Genomic DNA, 23,304 nt, shown 5'->3' on the forward strand with positions numbered 1-23,304 from the left:
TATGGGTCATTGGAAGCGCAATTGCCCCAAGTATCTGGCTGATAAGAAGGCGGCCAAAGAAAAATCAGGTATATTTGATATACATGTTATTGATGTGTACTTAACCGGCTCTCGTAGTAGTGCCTGCGTATTCGGTACCGGTTCTGTTGCTCATATTTGCAACTCGAAACAGGAACTGCGGAATAGACGAAGGCTGCCGAAAGATGAAGTGACGATGCGCGTAGGAAATGGTTCCAAGGTTGATGCAATCGCCGTCGGCACAGTTTCACTTCAGTTACCATCAGGATTAGTTATGAACTTAAATCATTGTTATTTAGTGCTTGCGTTGAACATGAACATTATATCTGGATCTTGTTTATTGCGAGACGGTTACTCTTTTTAAGTCAGAGAATAATGGTTGTTCTATTTCTATGAGTAACATCTTTTATGGTCATGCACCCAATGTGAGAGGATTGTTCATATTGAATCTTGATAGTGATACACACATACATAACATTGAGACCAAAAGAGTTAGAGTTAACAATGATAGCGCCATATTTTTGTGGCACTGCCGCTTAGGTCATATTGGTGTAAAGCGCATGAAGAAACTCCATGCCGATGGACTTTTGGAGTCACTTGACTTTGATTCACTTGACACGTGCGAACCATGCCTCATGGGCAAGATGACTAAAACTCCGTTCTCCGGAACAATGGAGCGTGCAAGTGACTTTTTGGAAATCATACATACCGATGTGTGTGGTCCGATGAGCGTAGAGACAAGCGGCGAATATCGTTATTTTCTCACCTTCACTGACGATTTGAGTAGATATGGTTATGTCTACTTAATGAAGCACAAGTCTGAAACATTTGAAAAGTTCAAGCAATTTCAGAGTGAAGTTGAAAACCATCGTAACAAGAAGATCAAGTTCCTACGGTCTGATCGTGGGGGTGAATATCTGAGTTTCGAGTTTGGTGCTCACTTAAGACAATGTGGAATTGTTTCACAGTTGACACCGCCTGGAACACCGCAGCGTAATGGTGTGTCCGAACGTCGTAATCGTACTTTATTAGAGATGGTGCGATCTATGATGTCTCTTACCGATTTGCCATTAGCATTTTGGGGTTATGCATTAGAAACAGCTCCATTCACTTTAAATAGGGCACCATCAAAATCCGTTGAGACGACACCATATGAACTGTGGTATGGCAAAAGGCCAAAGTTGTCGTTTCTTAAAGTTTGGGGATGTGATGCTTATGTCAAAAAGCTTCAGCCTGAAAAGCTGGAACCCAAAGCGGAAAAGTGCATCTTCATAGGTTACCCAAAAGAGACAGTTGGGTACACCTTCTATCTCAAATCCGAGGGCAAAGTGTTTGTTGCTAAAAACAGAGCTTTTCTCGAGAAGGAGTTTCTCTCGAGAGAATTGAGTGGGAGGAAGATAGAACTTGACGAGGTTGTCGAACCTCTCATCCCTCTGGATGGTGGCGCAGGGCAAGGGGAAACCTCTGTCGTTGCGACGCCAGTTGAGGAGGAAGTTAATGATGATGATCATGAAACTCCGGTTCGAGTTTCTGTCGAACCACGCAGGTCGACGAGACCACGTGCTGCTCCAGAGTGGTACGGTAATCCAGTCTTGTCAATCATGTTGTTAGACAACAATGAACCTGCAAATTATGAAGAAGCAATGGTGGGACCAGATTCCAACAAATGGCTAGAAGCCATGAAGTCCGAGATAGGATCCATGTATGAAAACAAAGTGTGGACTTTGGAGGTACTACCTGAGGGCCGCAAGGCTATTCAGAACAAATGGATCTTTAAGAGGAAGACGGACGCTGACGGCAATGTGACCGTTTATAAAGCTCGACTTGTGGCAAAGGGTTTTTCACAAGTTCAAGGAGTTGACTACGATGAGACATTCTCACCCGTAGCAATGCTTAAGTCCGTCAGAATCATGTTAGCAATAGCTGCATTTTTCGATTATGAAATCTGGCAGATGGATGTCAAAATAGCGTTCCTTAACGGTTTCCTTAAGGAAGAGTTGTATATGATGCAACCCGAAGGTTTTGTCGATCCTAAGAATGCTAACAAGGTGTGCAAACTCCAGCGATCCATTTATGGACTGGTGCAGGCATCTCGGAGTTGGAACAAACGTTTTGATGAGGTGATCAAAGCATTTGGGTTTATACAAGTGGTTGGAGAATCTTGTATTTACAAGAAAGTGAGTGAGCGCTCTGTGGCGTTTCTAATATTATATGTGGATGACATATTGCTGATTGGAAACAACGTAGAGTTCTTGGAGAGCGTAAAGGATTACTTGAATAAAAGTTTCTCTATGATGGACCTAGGAGAAGTTATTTACATTCTAGGCATTAAGATCTACAAGGATAGATCAAAACGCCTGATAGGACTTTCACAAAGCACATACCTTGATAAAGTTTTGAAAAGGTTCAAAATGGAACAGTCCAAGAAAGGGTTCTTGCCAGTTTTACAAGGTACGAGATTGAGTAAGACTCAGTGCCCAGCAACTGATGAAGATAGAGAGCATATGCGCTCCGTCCCCTATGCTTCAGCCATAGGTTCTATCATGTATGCAATGATGTGCACTAGACCGGACGTTAGCCTGGCCATAAGTATGGCAGGTAGGTTCCAGAGTAATCGAGGAGTGGATCACTGGACGGCGGTCAAGAATATCCTGAAGTACCTGAAAAGGACTAAGGAGATGTTTCTCGTGTATGGAGGTGACGAAGAGCTCGCCGTAAAAGGTTACGTCGATGCAAGCTTTGACACAGATCCGGACGACTCTAAGTCGCAAACCGGATACGTATTTATTCTTAATGGGGGTGCGGTAAGCTGGTGCAGTTCCAAGCAGAGCGTCGTAGCAGATTCTACATGTGAAGCGGAGTACATGGCTGCCTCGGAGGCGGCTAAGGAGGGTGTTTGGATGAAGCAATTCATGACGGATCTTGGAGTGGTGCCAAGCGCACTGAATCCAATAACCTTGTTCTGTGATAACACGGGTGTCATTGCCCTAGCAAAGGAACCACGGTTTCACAAGAAGTCCAGACACATCAAACGACGCTTCAACCTCATCCGCGACTACGTCGAAGGGGAGGACGTAAATATATGCAAAGTGCACATGGATATGAATGTAGCAGACCCGCTGACTAAACCTCTTCCACGGGCAAAGCATGATCAACACCAGAACTGTATGGGTGTTAGATTTATTACAATGTAATTCGCATAATGATGTGAGGGCTAGATTATTGACTCTAGTGCAAGTGGGAGACTGTTGGAATTATGCCCTAGAGGCAATAATAAATATAGTTATTATTATAATTCCTATATCAAGATAATCGTTTACTATCCATGCTATAATTGTATTGAATGAAGACTTATATACATGTGTGGATACATAGACAAAACACTGTCCCTAGCAAGCCTCTAGTTGGCTAGCCAGTTGATCAACGATAGTCAGTGTCTTCTGATTATGAACAAGGTGTTGTTGTTTGATAACTGGATGACGTCATTAGGAGAATCACGTGATGGACTAGACCCAAAGTAATAGACGTAGCATGTTGATCGTGTCATTTTATTGCTACTGTTTTCTGCGTGTCAAGTATTTGTTCCTATGACCATGAGATCATATAACTCACTAACACCGGAGGAATACTTTGTGTGTATCAAACGTCGCAACGCAACTGGGTGACTATAAAGATGCTCTACAGGTATCTCCGAAGGTGTTCGTTGAATTAGTATGGATCAAGACTTGGATTTGTCACTTCGTGTGACGGAGAGGTATCTCGGGGCCCACTCGGTAATACAACATCACACACAAGCCTTGCAAGCAATGTGACTTAGTGTAAGTTGTGGGATCTTGTATGACGGAACGAGTAAAGAGACTTGCCGGTAAACGAGATTGAAATAGGTATACGGATACTGACGATCAAACCTCGGGCAAGTAACATACCGAAGGACAAAGGGAATGACATACGGGATTATATGAATCCTTGGCACTGAGGTTCAAACGATAAGATCTTCGTAGAATATGTAGGATCCAATATGGGCATCCAGGTCCCGCTATTGGATATTGACCGAGGAGTCTCTCGGGTCATGTCTACATAGTTCTCGAACCCGCAGGGTCTGCACACTTAAGGTTCGACGTTGTTTTATGCGTATTTGAGTTATATGGTTGGTTACCGAATGTTGTTCGGAGTCCCGGGTGAGATCACGGACGTCACGAGGGTTTCCGGAATGGTCCGAAAACGAAGATTGATATATAGGATGACCTCATTTGATTACCGGAAGGTTTTCGGAGTTACCAGGAATGTACCGGGAATGACGAATGGGTTCTGGGAGTTCACCGGGGGGGCCACCCACCCCGGGGAAGCCCATAGGTATTGGGGGTGCCGCACCAGCCCTTAGTGGGCTGGTGGGACAGCCCAAAAGCGGCCTATGCACATTGGGAAGAAAATCAAAGAGAAAATGAAAAAAAGGAGGAGGTGGGAAAGGGAAGAAGGACTCCACCTTCCAAACCAAGTAGGACTCGGTTTGGGGGGGAGACCTTCCCCCCTTGGCTCGGCCGACCCCTTGGGGGTTCTTGGACCCCAAGGCAAGGCTCCCCCCTCTCCCTCCTATATATAGTGGGGTTTTAGGGCTGATTTGAGACAACTTTGCCACGGCAGCCCGACCACATATCTCCACGGTTTTAACTCTAGATCACGTTTCTGCGGAGCTCGGGCGGAGCCCTGCTGAGACGAGATCATCACCAACCTCTGGAGCGTCGTCACGCTGCCGGAGAACTCTTCTACCTCTCCGTCTCTCTTACTGGATCAAGAAGGCCGAGATCATCGTCGAGCTGTACGTGTGCGGAACGCGGAGGTGCCATCCGTTCGGCACTAGAACGTGGGACTGTTCGCGGGATAGTTCGCGGGGCGGATCGAGGGACGTGAGGACGTTCCACTACATCAACCACGTTCACTAACGCTTCTGCTGTACGGTCTACAAGGGTACGTAGATCACACATCCCCTCTCGTAGATGGACATCACCATGATAGGTCTTCGTGCGCGTAGGAAATTTTTTGTTTCCCATGCGACGTTCCCCAACATAGGGATGGTAGGTGTTAACCATCGCGGGATCCCGTCCTCAACACAAAGGATGACAATCAATAGACCAATTATGCTCCGACTTCCTAACATAGCGGTTCACCATACGTGCATGCTACGGGAATCAGTAACTTCAACACAAGTATTTCTAGATTCACAACACCCTACTAACATAGCTCTTAATATTACCAAATCCATGTCTCAAAACTAATTGCGAGGAATCAAAACTTCTCTTTCTACTCAATGCACATGAAAATGGAGGTTTTTGCATCCTCTTTGGGTACCTATCACATTTGGGACTACTTTCATAGCATAAGCCAACTACCAAATCACGCACCGCCGTGCTCTAAAAGATATAAGTTAAGCACTAGAGCAAAAGTATCTAGCTCAAAAGATATAAGTGAAGCACTATGAGCAAAAGTGTCTAGCTCAAAAGATATAAGTGAAGCACTATGAGCATTCTAGCAAAATCACGATGAGTGCATGTGTCTCTCTATCAAAAAGGTGTGCAACAAGGATGATTGTGACACAAAAAAATACAATACTCCTAAGATACAAGACGCTCCAAGCAAAACACATATCATGTGGTGAATAAAAATATAGCTCCAAGTAATGTTACCGATGGATTGAAGACGAAACAGGGGATGCCTTCCCGGGGCATCCCCAAGCTTAGGCTTTTTGGTATCCTTGAATTTGGCTTGGCATGCCTTGGGCATCCCCAAGCTTGAGCTCTTTCCACTCCTTATCTCTTTGTCCATGAGAACACCACCCAAAACTTGAAAACTTCACAACACAAAACTTAAACAGAAACTTGTGATAACATTAGCACAAGAAAACAAACTACCACTCCTTTTGGTAATGTAGAAAACTTGTATTCTATCTATATTGGTGTTGGGCTACTGTATTCTCACTTTTCCATGGCTAGTACCCCCCGATACTAACCATGGTTTCATCAAAACAAGCAACCAACTCAACAAAAACAGAATATGTCAAAAACAGACCAGTCTGTAGCAATGTGTATACTTCGTATACTTCTCGTACCTCAAATTTTTTGAATAATTACGGCGACCTGGGCAAAAAGCATATCAACCAGCATAAAAAAGAATCAACTCAAAAGCTCTTTCTGAATAAAAGTGAAAAATCATCTCGTGAGCGAAAAGTTTTTGTCTTTTTCCAGCAGGATCAAACAACCATTACCAAGACTAGTCATAAAGGTTTTGCTTGGCTCAAACACAAAAGGAAACACAAAAAACACAATCACAACAGAATTGTGATGGCGTGGACGCAACAAAACAAAAAGAAAAAAGATAAATTCATTGGGTTGCCTCCCAACAAGCGCTATTGTTTAATGCCCTTAGCTAAGCATAAAAGCGACAGAATCACGTATCGTCGTCTTTGGTGCTGAACCCATAAGTGGCGTGATCACTTATCATCTTAAGGTTTTCATATTTTTTGCTAGATGATTCACCACTATTTTTGGGAACAAAAACAGATTTGGTGACCTTATTGTGGGCAAAGTTTGGAGTATTCTGCACAGCGGCAAAAGCGGAACCCAAGTTGGTTATAACATCCTCTAGTTTGCCAATCCTAGCGGAATCATGACCAAGTTTTTCGTTAACTATGGGTTCCTTCTCCTTTAAATTTTTCAAAATCATTCCCACCTTGGATCCGTATTGAGTGATTTGATTGTGGATCTTTTTATCCAAATTCTCAATGAGTTCTATCGTAGAAACTTTATTTTCAATGACGTCCAGCCTACGCATCACATGTTCCAGAGTTAAGGTAGTTCCATTAACCATGAGTGGGGGTGAGCCTACCAAATTTATCACAGCTCCGTAAGAATCAACTTTATGGCTACCCAAGAAATTTCCACCTACGATGGTGTCAAGAATGTACCTATTCCAAGGAGAAACACCCACATAAAAAACTGCGAAGCAGGACTGTAGTGGATTGCTTATGAGTAGATCTACTCTGAGCATTGCAAATCCTGTACCAAGCGTCCTTTAAGTTTTCTTCCTCAATTTGTTTGAAATTGAGGACTTCACTCTCGGGAGTATCGTTCGAATTGGTGGATCAAGCCATCAGGATAGACTATCCCACAAAGACGAACAAAAAGTAAGCGAGAGAAAAGGGCGAACGAAAAAGGCAAACGAAAAAGGCAAATTGCTGAAGTGGGGGAGAGGAAAACGAGAGGCAACTGGCAAACAAAGTAGATGCAAGAGATGAGTTTGCGACACCTACTTGGATGAGTTCTTGACTTGATCTTCCTCCCTGGCAACGGCGCCAGAAATCCTTCTGCTACTTGTCAAACAACAGCGCCAGAAATTGACACATTGACGGAGACTGGGCTTGCGTTGTTTTTTTTCCTTGAAGAGGAAAGGGTGATGCAGCACATGAGCAGTAAGTATTTCCCTCAGTTTGAGAACCAAGGTATCGATCCAGAAGGAGGGTCTCGTCAAGTCCAGAGTACCTGCGCAAACACAAACAAGCTTGAACCCAACACTTCAAAGGGGTTGTCAATCCCTTCAAGATTGTATGCAAAACTGAGATCTGAAGGCGGAAAGTGCAACGAAGTAAAAAGTGTAAGGCTGGAAATATGGTGTGGAGTATACCCTGGGGGCCATAGTGTTCACTAGAGGCTTATCTCAAAATAGCAAATATCACGGTGGGTGAACAAATTACTCTCGAGCAATTGATAGAACCGCGCAAAGTCATGACGATATCGAAGGCAATGATTATACATATAGGCATCACGTCCGAGACAAGTAGACCGATACTTTCTGCATCTACTGCTATTTCTCCACACATCGACCGCTATCCAGCATGCGTCTAGTGTATTGAGTGCATGACAAACAGAGTAATGCTTTAAGCAAGATAAAATGATGTAGAGGGATAATCTCAAACCAATGATGAAAACCCCATCTTTTTACCCTTGATGGAAACAACACGGTGCGTGCCTTGCTACCCCTTCTGTCACTAGGTGAGGTCACCGCACGGTATGAACCCAAAACCAAGCACTTCTCCCATTGCAAGAATCATAGATCTAGTTGGCCATACAAAACCCACAACTCGAAGAGAATTACAAGGATATGAAATCATGCATAAGAGAGATCAGAAGAAACTCAAATAAGATTCATAGATAATCTGATCATAAATCCACAATTCATCGGAACTCGACAAACACACCGCAAAAGAAGATTACATCAGATAGATCTCCATGGAGATCATGGAGAACTTTGTATTGAAGATCCAAGAGAGAGAAGAAGCCATCTAGTTACTAGCTATCGACCCGTAGGTCTATGGTGAACTACTCACGCATCATCGGAGAGGTCATGGTGTTGATGAAGAAGCCCTCCGTATCCGAATCCCCCCTCCGGCAGGGCACCAGAACGTGCCCCAGATGGGATCTTGCGGAGACAGAAGCTTGCGGTGGCGGAAAAGTGATTTCGATGATCTCCTGATTTTTTTGGGATTTTTAGGGAATATATAGGCGCAACCCCTAAGGCAGAGGGCGCCCAGGGGGCCCACAAGCCTGTGGGCCGCGGCCTCCCCCCTGGCCGCGGGGTGAGGGCTTGTGGGGATCCTGAGGCTCCCCTGCCTTGCCTCTCAAGCTTCCTGATCTTCTTCCGTTACGGAAAAAATCTTTTCGGGGATTTTCTTCCGTTTTGACTCCATTTCAAAATCTCCTCTGAAAGGGGTCAAAAACATGGAAAAAACAGGAACTGGCACTTGGCACTGAGTTAATAAGTTAGTCCCAAAAAATATATAAAAGGCATGCAAAACATCCAAAGTATGACAAGATAATAGCATGAAACCATCAAAAATTATAGATACGTTGGAGATGTATGACCGCCGCAAGTGGAAGAATTTAAAAGGTCAGCCGCCCGGAAAGGAGCACTCACCACTTTAAGCAGGTGTCTGGCATACGCTCCCGAACTTAAGCCGGAGGAGGTCGCTGCTGGCTTTCCAGAATTAAAAGATGATGAGTCGGAGTTCACCGAAGAGGACTACCACCAATGCGTGGAAGTGTCTCGCTCTGCGGCGACTCAGCTAGCAGCCAGCCTGGACTTAGGTAAATACCATGCGGCTTATGATGAGAGCAACAAAAAGGTGACTCCTCCTTCATATGAAGTCACCAGCCTGACTCCTCGACGCCGTAAGAATCCCTTTGACTTTGATGTCGATCTGTCTGCCATCTTGAGCGATGAAGACGAGTTCGTCGCCTTGACCAATTGCAATTGGAAATTGGGCGACTTACAGATCGAAGACAGCGAAAGCTCGAAGCAGGGTGACCCGGAGGCGGCTTGAACTGACTTAGCATGAAGTCGATTCTCCAAGAATATTGTGATCTCTTTTTGACCGGGAGATGATTCCCGAGGGGCCTATTGAGCCATGTAATAGTCTTAGGTGTCAGGAAAACAGTATCACAACTGTACCTTATGTTTTTTTGGAAGTTTTAACCTTCAGTAATATGAATCGCCATTCCCAAACCTGTGTCATGGTTTGACAAAAAAAATTCTTCAACCTGTTTATCAGGGAAAACACAATAAGATGACTCAACGACTCGCATCTAGTAATAAGCCGGCCCAGTGGGTCGCGGCGAGTTATAAACAAGGAGCCGGCTCAGTGAGTCGCGGCGTGTTATAAAACTTTTTATGAAATCTTGTGGCAATGCCACAAAGATAGTCATAAAATTTGTGGGCTGAATGATTTATGACAGGATAGGACGAGTTTGCAAAACTGTAGTGCTACCCCCAAGAAAGCTTTTGCAACAGCCCAAGTTATTTAGACCGACTGATCACGCGCGAGTCAAGGTTCAGTGAAGCAGGTTCAGTGAACCAATGGTTTGTCTATTTTCCATGCGTTGCCTCTTGCCGGTAACTTTCATGTTTTGACCAAGGCAAGTTCAGGGTCCAAAAGCGGATTGACTCGCCAAGAGCACATGGGACCATAGGGCGATTTGTCCAGCACACAGTCCAGTATAACCATTTGTAATGCGTTAATTTTTTGCTAGTCAAGAGGGTATTTAGGGTGAACTCGGTTTGTGGAAGCCCCCAAGTGACCTATGATTAGGGAAAAACCAGACATAGGATTGCAGAAGTGTATCCGCTCTTACTGCAAACCGACTTGGGAGCTAGTAGCCCCCAAGTAAGCCGGCTTAATTCTCAAAATCATATAAGGCGTCCATGTTTGAACCGTGCAACGTGGCAACTTTGGTCCTCTTTGGCTTACCAATATCCAGTTTTGAAATAAGTGCAGCATGGCGACATATGCTCTTTGATACTGATAGTGTCCATGCTTGGACGACTTATAGAACAATAAAGACTCATGTTTTCAAGAAGCTGAAACGACAAAGGACCCCAAAGTTCGTGGGCGCCGGCTTTATTGCTTCATAAATAAAAGATTATAGATTCGAAATTGTAAACGTAAATGAGGATCCAGTGGCTCTAAGTGTAGTGTGGCCGCAAGTGGGCGATGTTCCATGGGCGGGTTGACTCGACCTCTGTTGTTGGCCTATCCGGGCGAAGATCCACCAAGTAATATGAACCATTATGAAGATTCTTGCTGATAACAAAAGGTCCTTTCCATGGAGGGGATAACTTATGCATACCAGTATGGTCTTGAATCAGTCGGAGCACTAAGTCGCCCTTTTGAAAAGCTCGGCTCTTGACTCGACGGTTGTGATAACATCGCAGGTCTTGTTGATAAATCGCCGATCGCGATGCGGCCAAATCACGCTCCTCCTCCAAAGCGTCCAATGAGTCTTGACGTTCTAACTCGTTATCCCGTTCCACATATGCATCGACTCATGGTGAATCGTGTCTGATGTCACTTAGGAATACTGCCTCTGCCCCGTAGACCAAGAAAAAGGGAGTAAAACCCATAGAACGATTTGGGGTGGTTCTGATGCTCCATAAAACTCAGGGCAGTTCTTCAACCCAACATCTCGGGTACGTTCTAGAGGTACCATAAGCCGGGGCTTGATTCCTCGCAGTATTTCTTGATTCGCCCTCTCTGCCTGTCCATTGGACTGAGGGTGTGGGACCGTAGAAACGTCAGGCCAGATGTGCTCCCTTCCGCAAAACTCTTGCATTGTGCCTTTTGATAAATTAGTACTGTTATAAGTAATGATACTATGAGGATACCCGAAGCGGAAAATCAACTTTTTCAGGAACTTGATAGACGTGTCAGCATCACAGCTACTAACCGGCTCTCCTTCAACCCACTTGGTAAACTTGTCAACCGCCACCAATAGGTGAGTCTTTTTGTTGGATGACATTTTGAAAGGACCAACCATGTCCAACCCCCAGACCGCAAACGGTCATGTGATTGGGATCGTCCATAATTCCTGAGCCGGCACATGCATCTGACGCCCAAATTTTTGGCAACCATCACACCGGCGAACTATATCCTCGACATCTGCATGAGCTGTGAACCAATAAAACCCATGCATAAAGGCGTTGGATACCAGGGAGCGTGACCCGGCATGATGACCACAGTCGTCTGCATGAATCTTGTTAAGAATCGCACATCCTTCCTTGGAACAAACACACCTTTGAAATACTCCAGAAGTGCTTCGCTTATGTAACTCACCGTTATGTATGAGCATGGACTTGCATCGACGGATGATTTGGCAGGCTAACAACTCATTGGTAGGTAACTCGCCTCGTGCCAGATACGCTATGTAGGGAACTGCCCAATCCGGGGTAGCACGGAGAGCCGCCACAAGTTGAGACTCAGGATCTGGAACCGCCAAGTCTTCCTCTGAAGGCAGCCTTATTGATGGGTTATGCAATATATCCAAAAAGGCATTAGGGGGAACAAGCTTAAGTTGTGAACCAACTCATGAAAGAGCATCCGTCGCTTCATTAAGTCGACGATCAATGTGATCCACCTGATAGCCATGAAAATGACCCGCCACGTCTGACACGGCTCGCCTATAAGCCGCCATCAAGGGATCTCTCGACTCCCACGTGCCAGAAACCTACTGTGCCACTAGATTTGAGTCGTCCAAACATTTGACTCAGCGGAGATTCATGTCTTTGGCGAGTCGCAACCCATGGAGTAGCGCTTCATATTCTGCCGCATTATTGGTACACGGGAACATGAGTCGGAGGACGTAGAAAAACTTGTCACCCTGAGGCGAAGTCAACACCACGCGAGCCCCCAAGCCTTCCAACTGCCTAGACCCGTCAAAATGGATAGTCCAATATGTGTGATCAGGTATGTCTTCTGGAATCTGGAACTCGGTCCAATCGTTGATGAAATCCACTAGTTCTTGAGATTTAATAGGTGTGCGAGGGGTATACCGCACGTGGTGAGGTCCTAGCTCAATGGCCCACTTAGCAATCCGTCCAGTCGCCTCTCTGTTCTGTATAATATCACCAAGTGGGGCAGAACTAACCATCGTGATGGGATGCTCTTCAAAGTAATGTTTCAGCTTCCAGCTTGCCATGAACACTCCAAAAACCAGTTTCTGCTAATGCGGGTAACGCTGTTTGGAGAGGGTTAGAACTTCACTGACAAAGTAGACCGGTCGTTGAACCGGGTATTCCTTCCCCTCTTCCTTATGCTCGACGACCACTTCGACGCTTACTGCCTTAGAGTTGTAGCAATGTACAGGAGCATAGGCTCTTTGTTGGTCGGGGCAGCCAAGACGGGCGGCTTAGCCAACTGTTTTTTCAAGGCTTCGAAGGCTTCATTGGCTTCGTCCGTCCAAACAATGCGATTAGTTTTCTTGAGTAGCTGATAAAGAGGGATGGCTTTCTTCCCGAGGTGACTTATGAAACGACTTAGGGCTGTGATACGCCCCGCCATGCGCTGAACTTGGTTGATGTTGGTCGGCTTGCCAAGCGAAGTGATTGCCTCAATTTTATCTGAGTTAGCTTCGATGCCTTTCTCTGACACCAAGAAACCTAATAACTTTCCTGCGAGAACACCAAAAACAAACTTGGTTGGTTTGAGCCTCATCTAGTACACACGCAAACTGCTAAAAGTCTCCTTAAGGTCTTCCAAAAGTGATTCTTTCTTCTGGGATTTGACTACTATATCGTCCACATAGGCGTGGAAATTACGCCCAATCTGGCTGTGCAAGCAATTATGGATGCATCGCTGATAAGTCACCCTAGCACTCTTGAGGCCGAACAGCGTAGACACATAACAGAAAGCCCCGAAGGGGGTTATGAATGACGTTTTCTCGTGATCCGCCAAAGCCATCTTGATCTGATGGTACCTTGAATAAGCGTCCAGGAAACATAGCCGTTCACAACCCGCTGTAGAATCGATGATTTGATCGATGCGAGGGAGAGCAAAAGGATCCTTTGGGCAGGCCATGTTGAGGTCAGTGTAGCCGATACACATGCAGAAAGTGCCGTTCTTCTTGAGCACCAGAACCGGATTAGCCAACCATTCAGGGTGGAACACTTCAACGATGAAACCAGCAGCCAAGAATCGGGCGACTTCCTCTTCAATTGCTTTACGATGTTCTTCATTGAAACAGAGAAGATACTGTCTAAACGGCTTTATCTTAGGATCAATATTAAGGTGGTGCTCAGCAAATTCCCTTGGCACACCTGGCATGTCAGAAGGTTTCCATGCGAAGATGTCACAATTCTCACGGATGAATTCGATGAGCGCACTTTCCTATTTGGGATCCAAACCCGCCCCGATGGTGAACTATTTGGATGAGTCGCCACGCATGAAGTATACCACCTTCATGTCATCCGTTGGCTTGAATTTGAGGGGTGGCTCTGAATCGATTGTAGGTTTCTTGAGCGGCGTAATATCCGCCAGGTCAACATTAGCTTGATGAAACTTGAGCTCCTTAGCCGCACAGGCCAATTCGGCATAAGCTGCATCTCCTTCCTCGCATTCTTGAGCTATTCTCCTATCCCCACTTACTGTGATGGTTCCTTTAGGGCCCGACATTTTGAGCTTGAGATAGATGTAGCATGGGCGGGCCATGAAACGAGCGTAAGGCGGCCTTCTGAACAGTGTGTGATAAGGGCTTTTGATCTTGACCACTTCAAACATGAGGGACTCGCTCCTGTAATTAGACTCCGTGCCAAAAGCTTGATCCGCCCAACAAGGTATGCCGACTTACCCGGGACAATGCCATGAAAAACCGTGGAGCAGGGCATCAAATTACTTCTCGTGAAATTCATCCACCAGAAAGTATCAAAATACAAGATTTGATGTTGTTGCCGCCATCCATAAGAACTTTGGACAACGTGTAGCCCCCAACCTGGGGTGCCACGACCAAAGCCAAGTCGCCAGGATTATCGACCAGCGGCGGGTGATCCTCCCTACTCCAAACAATGGGATGCTCTGACCAATTGAGATACCTGGGAAGCGCCGGCTCAGTCATGCTGAAGGCCCTGTGTTTCACCTTTCGGTCCCTCTTGCAAGTGTTGGTGGTGAGTACATGATATTGCCCGTTGTTTAACTGTTTGGGGTTATTCTGGAAGGCGTCGTTATCGTCCTATGGCTAGGAACCCTTGTGAGGAGGTGGCTGTCGAAAAACGTCCTGCGGGTTGTGTTGCTGATTGTTCCGAGTGAGATGCTGCCCAGGATTAGGCTGTGACCCGCCCTGCGGGCCCGGGTTAGCGAATCCGCCAAACGGATTACTAGGTGATCCAGCCGCGCCAAAGCGTTCCTACTGTCCACCTTGGTTGCCTCCTTGCCCCCTCTTGAGTGTTTCGGCGCGGAACTCCTGCATCACATAACAATCTTCCCAAGAGTGGGTAGACGGTCCATCTACGGTGGCGTGTTGTGGACACGGGCCCTTGAGCATCTCGTAATAGTTGTGTGGCTTCTTCCCACAAGGGCGTGTTGCCACTGCTAGCGCTAGTGTTGGCAACGAAATCAGTGACGCCTTCCTGCTGCCTCCTTTTGCCTTGACCCGCAGGGTTATGGTAGCCCCACCCTTGGAACTGAGAGTGGCCCCTTGGCAACTCGCCTCTCCTGGCAGTGCTGATTTTGTCGTCATCCTCCCCGGGGTCTTTAGTGTCGTCTGCCTCAGCGTACCTAGTCAGGGTGTCTATCAATTCTCCCATGTCCTGTACCTTACGCTTGAGCCGCCCAAGTTTGAGCACCAAGGGCTCATAGTGGCAATTCTTCTCCATGATCAACACGAACTGAGCCGCCGAAATGCCCTCTGACAAATGGATTACCTCCGCAACTCGCCGTGTCCAACGATGGGCCGACTCGTCCGGGCGTTGAATGCAGTGCCGCAAGTTGACAATGGTCATTGGTCGTTTACAGGTTCCTCTGAAGTTTTTAACAAAGCGTTCCTTTAACTCGGACCAGGTGTTGATGGAATTGGGTGGTAAGCTCTTCAACCACGTGCGTGTTGTTCCTTCGAGCATCATGGTGAAGTACTTAGTGCAAGCCACCTCGCTCATGTCGAGCATATCCATCGCAAGCTCGTAACTCTCAATCCATGCGCCTGGCTCTAGGTCCAGCGTATAATTGGGTACCTTTCGCGGGCCTTTGAAATCCTTTGGCATATGCTCATTGCAAATGGTAGGTGCCAGGCAAGGCACCCCGACATGCCTACCACCGGTGTCGACCGGCATGGGAGACGGCAAAGTATAAGCTGGATAAACCTGACCCGCCGCGGCAGCCGTTTCCATGAGGCGGGCGGTTCGCGCCACATCCACAAGATCCTGAGCCCTTATGTCGGGTAAGTTGGCGTGCGGTAATCGTCACTGCTAGCTGGTCACCGCGGGCAGATCATCATGGCGACTCCTCGTGTGACTCGCCTGGGTGTGGAGTGTAATCAGTCGCGGCTATGTGAATATTGCGCATGTTGTACCACCGCCGTCTTCAGCATCTCGATGGTGTTTCTTGCCTCCACCTCAGCCGGGGAGTTTCCGTAAATCGGGAGAGACTCCAGGTGCCGGGTTGCCGCCAGCATGTTATCCACGGGATTTGAGAAGTGGCCCTGTGGTGTCTGGAACCGGGGTGCACGAGCCTCCATTGGTTGAGGCGGCTGCGGGTTAGGCGGTGGTCGAGCCGGTTCGTCTCCTGGTGCGGCATGCCAAGGTCGATCGGGTCCCATCCCGGGGGTATGCGGGCTGTTGAAGAGGCGAGTTGGGTTTAGATCGGCTGGGAGGCAGCCATGATGTCTCCTCTGATGGATCGCATCGGAGGCACGTTGTTGTCGCTCAAGCCGCCAGCCTTCAACATTCAAACGCTCGGTCTCTACGGTGATCTGGGCCTGTTGTGTTGCTATCCTGGAAGCTTCCGCTTCCACGTCCCGCTGAATCTTGTCCATCTATTCCCTTAGTTTCGCCAGCTTGGTATTGATTGTTTCCTGGTTCTCTGCCATTACAACGATCGCCATGAGTTTGGTCATCTCTGCTGCCAGGTCTGCCATGGCCTGAGCTGGAGTCTTTGATGACCCGCCGGTTTCATTTTTGCCGCCAGGTTTGGCTGATGCGGTGCTGCCCCCGCCATGTAGATGGCGACTTGACGGTGCGGACCCCTGGCTTCCTCCAAGATTGCTGCCTTCGGCAACCCCCCAAGCTGTCCTTCGCGGAGAGTGTAGATTGAATCTGTATCGCCCATGGATGACTCGTCGTCCAAATTGACGGGAGTGACCCCCTGGATCACCGGCTCATCCGGCGAGTCGATTCTCTGTGTAAAACCAAGAAAACGTGACGCGACTGGTCCTGTCGCTTGATGGGACGGACGTACCGAGCCGGCTCGATGATGTCGGTGACGGTGTCCGGCTCAGGCACGAATGCTCCGATCTTGCCGATGAAGACGTGGATCTTGCCGAAGGGGACCCTGTATCCAGATTCGATTGAATCGGCCTTAGGCCCCCAATGCGAGTTGTCGATGTAGTACTTCCCTCGGCGGCTCTTCATCATGATGCCGACCGCGTAGCTTCTTAACCCCGGGAGCTCCCTTTGAGAACTCAACTCCACCGTGCGGAGGCCCCACGGTGGGTGCCAATTGTCGTGGTTTTGTCATGGCAGATGCCCTTGTAAAAGGACTTAGTGAAAGAGCCATCGCACCCTGGTGGCGACTCAATGGGGGTGAGCGGAAGCGAGACTCAGATTTACCCAGGTTCGGCCCCTCATGTAGAAGTAAAAGCCTACGTCCTGCTTGTGTATATTGATGGTGGATTCGATTACAAGGAGGGTGTAACTCGCGTGACCTAGCTCTTGATGATTTCTAAGCTGATCTATTTGTCCCAGAGACTCGCCTTTATATACAGGTCGAGGCCCTAGGGTTTACAAAGTCCTGACCACGTTACAAATAGTGGCCTTCCTTATCTCTAAGTCGTCGTGTACCTCAAGCCAAGGAAAACTCCTTGGCAGCTCATCTTCTTTGTCATCCTTGAACCGCGATCCGGCTCATGGGTCGTGGTGGCCTTCTTACAAAATATCCAAACACGCCCCAGGCCCAAACCAAGGCTTATGTTGGTCATGTATGAGTCACCACTTTCCTGACCCGGCCCATTAGGGCGGGTCATACCGTAGGTAATATCCCCAACACCAACCATCCTTCATCACCAATTTCATGATGCTCTCCGTCGTTCGTGAGTAATTCCATCGTAGGCTTGCTGGACGGTGATGGATTGGATAAGATCTATCATGTAATCGAGTTAGTTTTGTTAGGGCTTGATCCCTAGTGTCCATTATGTTCTGAGATTGATGTTCTTATGACTTTGGTATGCTCAATGCTTGTCACTTGGGACCGAGTGCCATGATTTCAGATCTGAACCTATTACGTTTTCATGAATATATATGTGTTATTGATCCTATCTTGCAAGTTATAGACAGCTATTACGAGTCATGACAATTACTGGGATAGTTTCCGATGATTACCGTAGTTTGAGGACTTCATGTATTCACTAAGTGCTAATGCTTTGGTCCGGTTCTCTATTAAAAGGAGGCCTTAATGTCCCTTAGTTTGCATTAGGACCCCGCTGCCACGGGAGGGTAGGACAAAATATGTCATGCAAGTTCTTTTCCATAAGCACGTATGACTATATATGGAATGCATGCCTACATTACATTGATGAATTGGAGCTAATTCTATATCACCCTATGTTATGACTGTTGCATGATGAATGCCATCTGACATAATTATCCATCACTGATCCATTGCCTACGAACTTTCCACATATTGGTCTTTGCTAAGTTACTTTTCTGTTGCTATTGTTACAATCACTACAAAACTGCTACTATCACGTTTACCACCGTTACTGTTAGTTCCATACTACTTTGCTGCTAAATACTTTGTTGCAGATATTAAGTCTTTCAGGTGTGGTTGAATTGACAACTCAGTTGCTAATACTCGAGAATATTCTTTGGCTCCCCTTGAGTCGAATCAATAAATTTGGGTTGAATACCCTACCCTCGAAAATTGTTGCAATCCCCTGTACTTGTGGGTTATCAGTCACCGCGTGCTGCTTAAGGAAGAAGATGGTCTGCTCGACTTGCCGCATGGAGTCGCCCACCTTGTGGCTGGAGCGTGGCCGGTGCGCTAGGTCCACCAGGCTGAGCTCAGCCATCAGTGGTGGTTGGGGGAGTGTCGTCAGGTGCAGAGGTGGTGCACGTGGTGGACTTGCATAATGTAGGTGGGGACTAACCGGAGGGCATGGTAGACATATCCTAGCAGCTGCAGGACCACCACGGCCATTGCAAGGGTTCTAGGGACACTCGCGGCCAAAGTGTCCTACGCAACCACAAATGATGCAGTGAAGCGGGTCGTGGTAGTATTTTTGGCGGTGTCTCTTGCTAAGGCATCGAAAGCAGCGGTCGCATAAGCGGCTTAAGAAGGCCTCGCGACCATGTGCCGCATTGTAAGTCGACATGCGGTCCGAGAGCTGCGACGCAGAAGGCCCGCGTAGTACCGGCGGATTGAGGCCATGCCCGCAGTTCTTGCATGGAGTTACATCAGTCCACCCACCCATCCGCCCCCGAAGAGGAAGGTTTGACCCTGGGGGATGGGACAACGACGATGGACTGAAGATGATGGGCAGGTCACACCACCGGATCCACAATGCAAAGAGCCACAACGCTGGAGGAGCATGCACCCCGCATCAGTAGACGCGGTGGGGAAACCAGATCTAGAGGTGGCGGAGTGCGACATCTCGAAGTGGGCGGAGCGGTGCCAACGGACCAGGGGAACGAGCACGTACCTCTCCCTCATCCACGGAGTCGTAGTAGGATCCTGGGCGCACAGAGCGCGGCGCGCCCTTGATGTTAGGAGGCTAGGAGCGGCTAGGTGGCCGCCACGGCCGGAGTGGCCAGTAGCGCGAGTGCAAGGGTGCGCTAGCTAGGGAGCGCTCAAGCTAGTGGTGTATAGAGTTTTCACACCCAATTTTGACTTGGTCAACAATTTCTCAAAGCTCGTTCATTTAATTAATTTATTTATACCTCTATAACACTATACTCCTTAGTTTTCAAGAGCCACGTTCAATTGAGGTCTTCAAAACTTCAATTAAAATCGAATCATCTGATTTTGACCGGGTCAACAATTTGTCAAAACTCTCTCGTTCAATTGACCAAGCCAATGGTGGGCTTTGCCTCATGGCTTGGGACAAGCTGTGCTTCCCAACTTGCCTTGGAGGTCTCGGTGTGAAGGACATGCGCCTGCATGCCATCGCACTCCGCGTAAGATGGGAGTGGCTCCGAAGAACTGGCCCTAGCACGCCATGGCAGGGGATTCTAATGGTTGAGGACAAGGAGGCAAAAATTGTCTTCAATAGCATGATCAAGATCTCTCTTGGCAATGGAGAAAATATCCTTTTCTCTAAGGATAGATGGCTGCATTGATTCATGTTGGGCGAGATTGCACCTGACCTTTGGAAGCTTGTAGCCACTAGGGCCCAGAAGACTAGGAGTGTCCAGCAAGCACTGATAAACAATGCATGGACCGGGGATGTGGCTCGAGATATTAACTTCATAGTGCATATACAGATCGCTAACCTATGCCTTGCAATCTCTGCTACCCCAAGGAATGAGGACATGCCGGACCAATTCCACTGGCCTGTAGAGGTGAGAGGAGTATACACTGCAAAGGCTACCTATAATAAACTATGTGTAAGTGCATCTAGTGCCCCTTAGTGATTTTGGTGGTTTGAAGACTTATAGGTTAAGAGATTGATATGTTTGTAAGTGTACACATGCTCTATAAGTTGCTGAGGAGTTTGAGTTATTCGAAGAATATCGACCCCTAAAAATGTATTTCTTCAGCTGAAGACTTTGGTCATTCCTTGAAGACTTTGATCGCAAACAAATTGCGGTGAAATAAATATTCCTCACGTAGATATTGAAGATGAGGAATTCGGTGTGTCCCGAAGAAAATACTGTGAAGACTTTGAAGCTTGAAGATTTACTCTTTCGGTTTCATTTTCTTTATACTTGAGTCATACGAATATCGTACTCTTAAAGGGGGTCGAGGTAAAACTATGGAAATAATTTACTCATGATGCTCAACCCAAACCTACACCTACCAAATCCTTAAAGTGAGGAACATGAGAGACATGAGGACTTTCAGAGTTAAAAGTTCCGACCGTTGCCGCGCCATGCACCACCTGTCCCAAATCTTATCCACCCCAACGGTCATATCATTAAGGGCATTTATTATCAAATCATGTTGGGATGCTCCTAGGCTATAAATAGTCGCCCCCATAACCACTAGCTGGTTGGCTGCTCCGAGAGAAACTGACACTAGTCATTTAGAGCAACCCAAGTTCCTCAAAGCCTTTGAGCGAAAATCATTAAGTGACGAAATACCCCAAACACCCAAACCCAAACCAAAACCCAAGTGATTGAGCATCACTGAAGAAGTTATTCCTATGTGGAACCGATGGTTGTTACCTTTGAGGATTGTGCATCCTCCAGACGGCTAGGCATCATGGTCTAGAGCATCCAGCAGTCAATTGTGGATCGCCGGGTGACCGAGTTTGTGAGGGTTTGGAAGTCTGCCATGAAGACTTACCACGAGTGTTGGGCGAGGACTATGTGTCCTTAGGTCAAGGAGAATAAGGTAGGGACTGTGTGTCCCGGGATTGTGTGTCCTCTGGTTTCAATACCAAGCCGCTCCAAACCATACGTACAATTGTCACAGCAGTTGGAATTGGGTCATCAACAACTTTCTTCATCGAGCTACTGGTTCTATTTCCTCAACTCCTTTCATTTCCTCAATTGCATCTTGAAGATTTTCATCTGTACTGTCTGAAGAATTTGACTAAAGACTTTCTCTGAATTCCTCACCTCAAATTCTTCACCTGAGTTATTCTTCACCTGCTTATCCTGTACTCGTGACCTGTGTAAACCAATTCTCTTAATTTACACTGAGTACTTTGATGTAGACGTTTTTGCACTTCTCACTAAGTACTATTTCTGCTGCACTCAGTTCATGACTGAGGATTTTCCTCAGTGGTGAAATTGTAAAACTTGCCTATTCACCCCCTCTAGTTGATATAACGCACTTTCAATTGGTATCAGAGCAAGATACCCCCTTGTTCTGTGTGATTTTGGTTTAACCGCCTGGATTTTTAGTTATGTCGACTCCAGGTATGATCAAGGTTACTGCAGGATGTCCTACCTTCGAAGGAAAGGACTTCCCATACTATAAGACCAAGATGCAAATGCATCTTCAAGCAACTGATAACGATCTCTGGTACATTGTGGAAAATGGTGTTCCCTCCATCACTGCTACTATCTCTGCTGCTGATGTGAAGAAGTTCAAGCAGCTCGACTCGCAAGCAAAGAATATCATCTGTGGCCACCTGAGCAAAGGTCAGTATGACAGATTCAGTGCTTTTGGCACATTTAAGCTTATCTGGGATAGGCTGTCCAAAGTCAATGAGGGAGTCTCAACACATCATGACTCTCGTGTCGATGTTCTTCGCAATCTCTTCAACCGTTTGAAGAGGCTTGATAATGAAAGTTGTCAAGACACCTTTGATCACCTCAGTGACATATCAAATGAATTTCAAGATCTGGGAACAAGAGACATCACAGACCATGAAGTTGTGAAGAAACTGCTACGATCTCTTGATCCATCATTTGACACACAGGTTCTAACGATTCAAGAACGAAGAGACTACAAGATGCTTGATCCTGCTGATATACTTGGAAGACTCAATACTCACGAATTCCAACAAGAAGAAAAGAGAGATCTATATGGACCAAGCTATCCAAGACCTCGTGCGCTGAAGGTTAAGGTTGTTTCCTCATTTGAAGAAAAAGAATCTGACTGCAGTCTTGGTGATCCTGAAGAACTTGGGCAGGAACTTGCTATGCTCTTGAGGAAATTCCAGAAGTTCACAAAGCGTGGCCAGTTTGGAAAATCTTCAAGAAAAGATATTAGGAAATCAGAATCTTCATCTGAGGACTACAAGAAAAGAACCTGCCACAAATGCAAGAAATCTGGTCACTACATCGTTGACTGTCCTTGCTGGGTGAAGGAATCGAGGAAGAAGAAATACAAGGATGAAAGTTCTGATGACTTGAAGAAAAATAAGAAATCTTCAAAATCCTCATCTTCAAATTCATCATCGCACAAGAAGACCAGTTTCAGAAAGGCTCGGACACTCATTGGCAAGGAAATGGATTCTGAAGAAGAATTTGAGGAATGTGATGAAGAGGAAGGTTCTGAAGTAGAGTCAGAATCTCGTGTGGCAGGTATTGCACTTGCTACCACATTTGTCAGCAAGTCGATCTTTAACGTTGAAGAAAATGACAACATCAACAATACTGATGAATATGACGATGACTTTGCTCCCACCTATTGCTTCATGGCAAAAGGTTCAAAGGTACCAAACCACACATCCTCCTTAGATTCTAGTGACTGTGAACCTGATGATTATCAAAAACCCAGTTACTATAAACTTGCCAACATTGCCACTAAGCAACAAAGATCTATTAAAAAGCTTCACAAACTGCTAGACAAAAGCTATGATGTGTTGAATGATGAAATGAATCGTACTCAAATCCTCACTCAAGACATTCAAAGTCTTCAGTCTAGATTTGATAGTCTTCAAGATCGCTATGGTACACTCTTGGATGATCATGAGAAGCTTTCCTATGAATTTCTTCAAAGGAAGCTTGATCTTGAGAAGTTAAGAATGTCCCATGATGATCTCCGAATGGAAAATGATTTATTGCTTGCTCAACAGATCAGTACCGGTGAGGAAGAATTCATTCCACCATGTGTGAAACATAGAACGTGAAACTGCTAATACTTCACCATAA

The sequence above is a fragment of the Hordeum vulgare genome, chromosome 1H (assembly GCF_904849725.1).
Source record: "Hordeum vulgare subsp. vulgare chromosome 1H, MorexV3_pseudomolecules_assembly, whole genome shotgun sequence".
NCBI lineage: Eukaryota > Viridiplantae > Streptophyta > Magnoliopsida > Poales > Poaceae > Hordeum > Hordeum vulgare.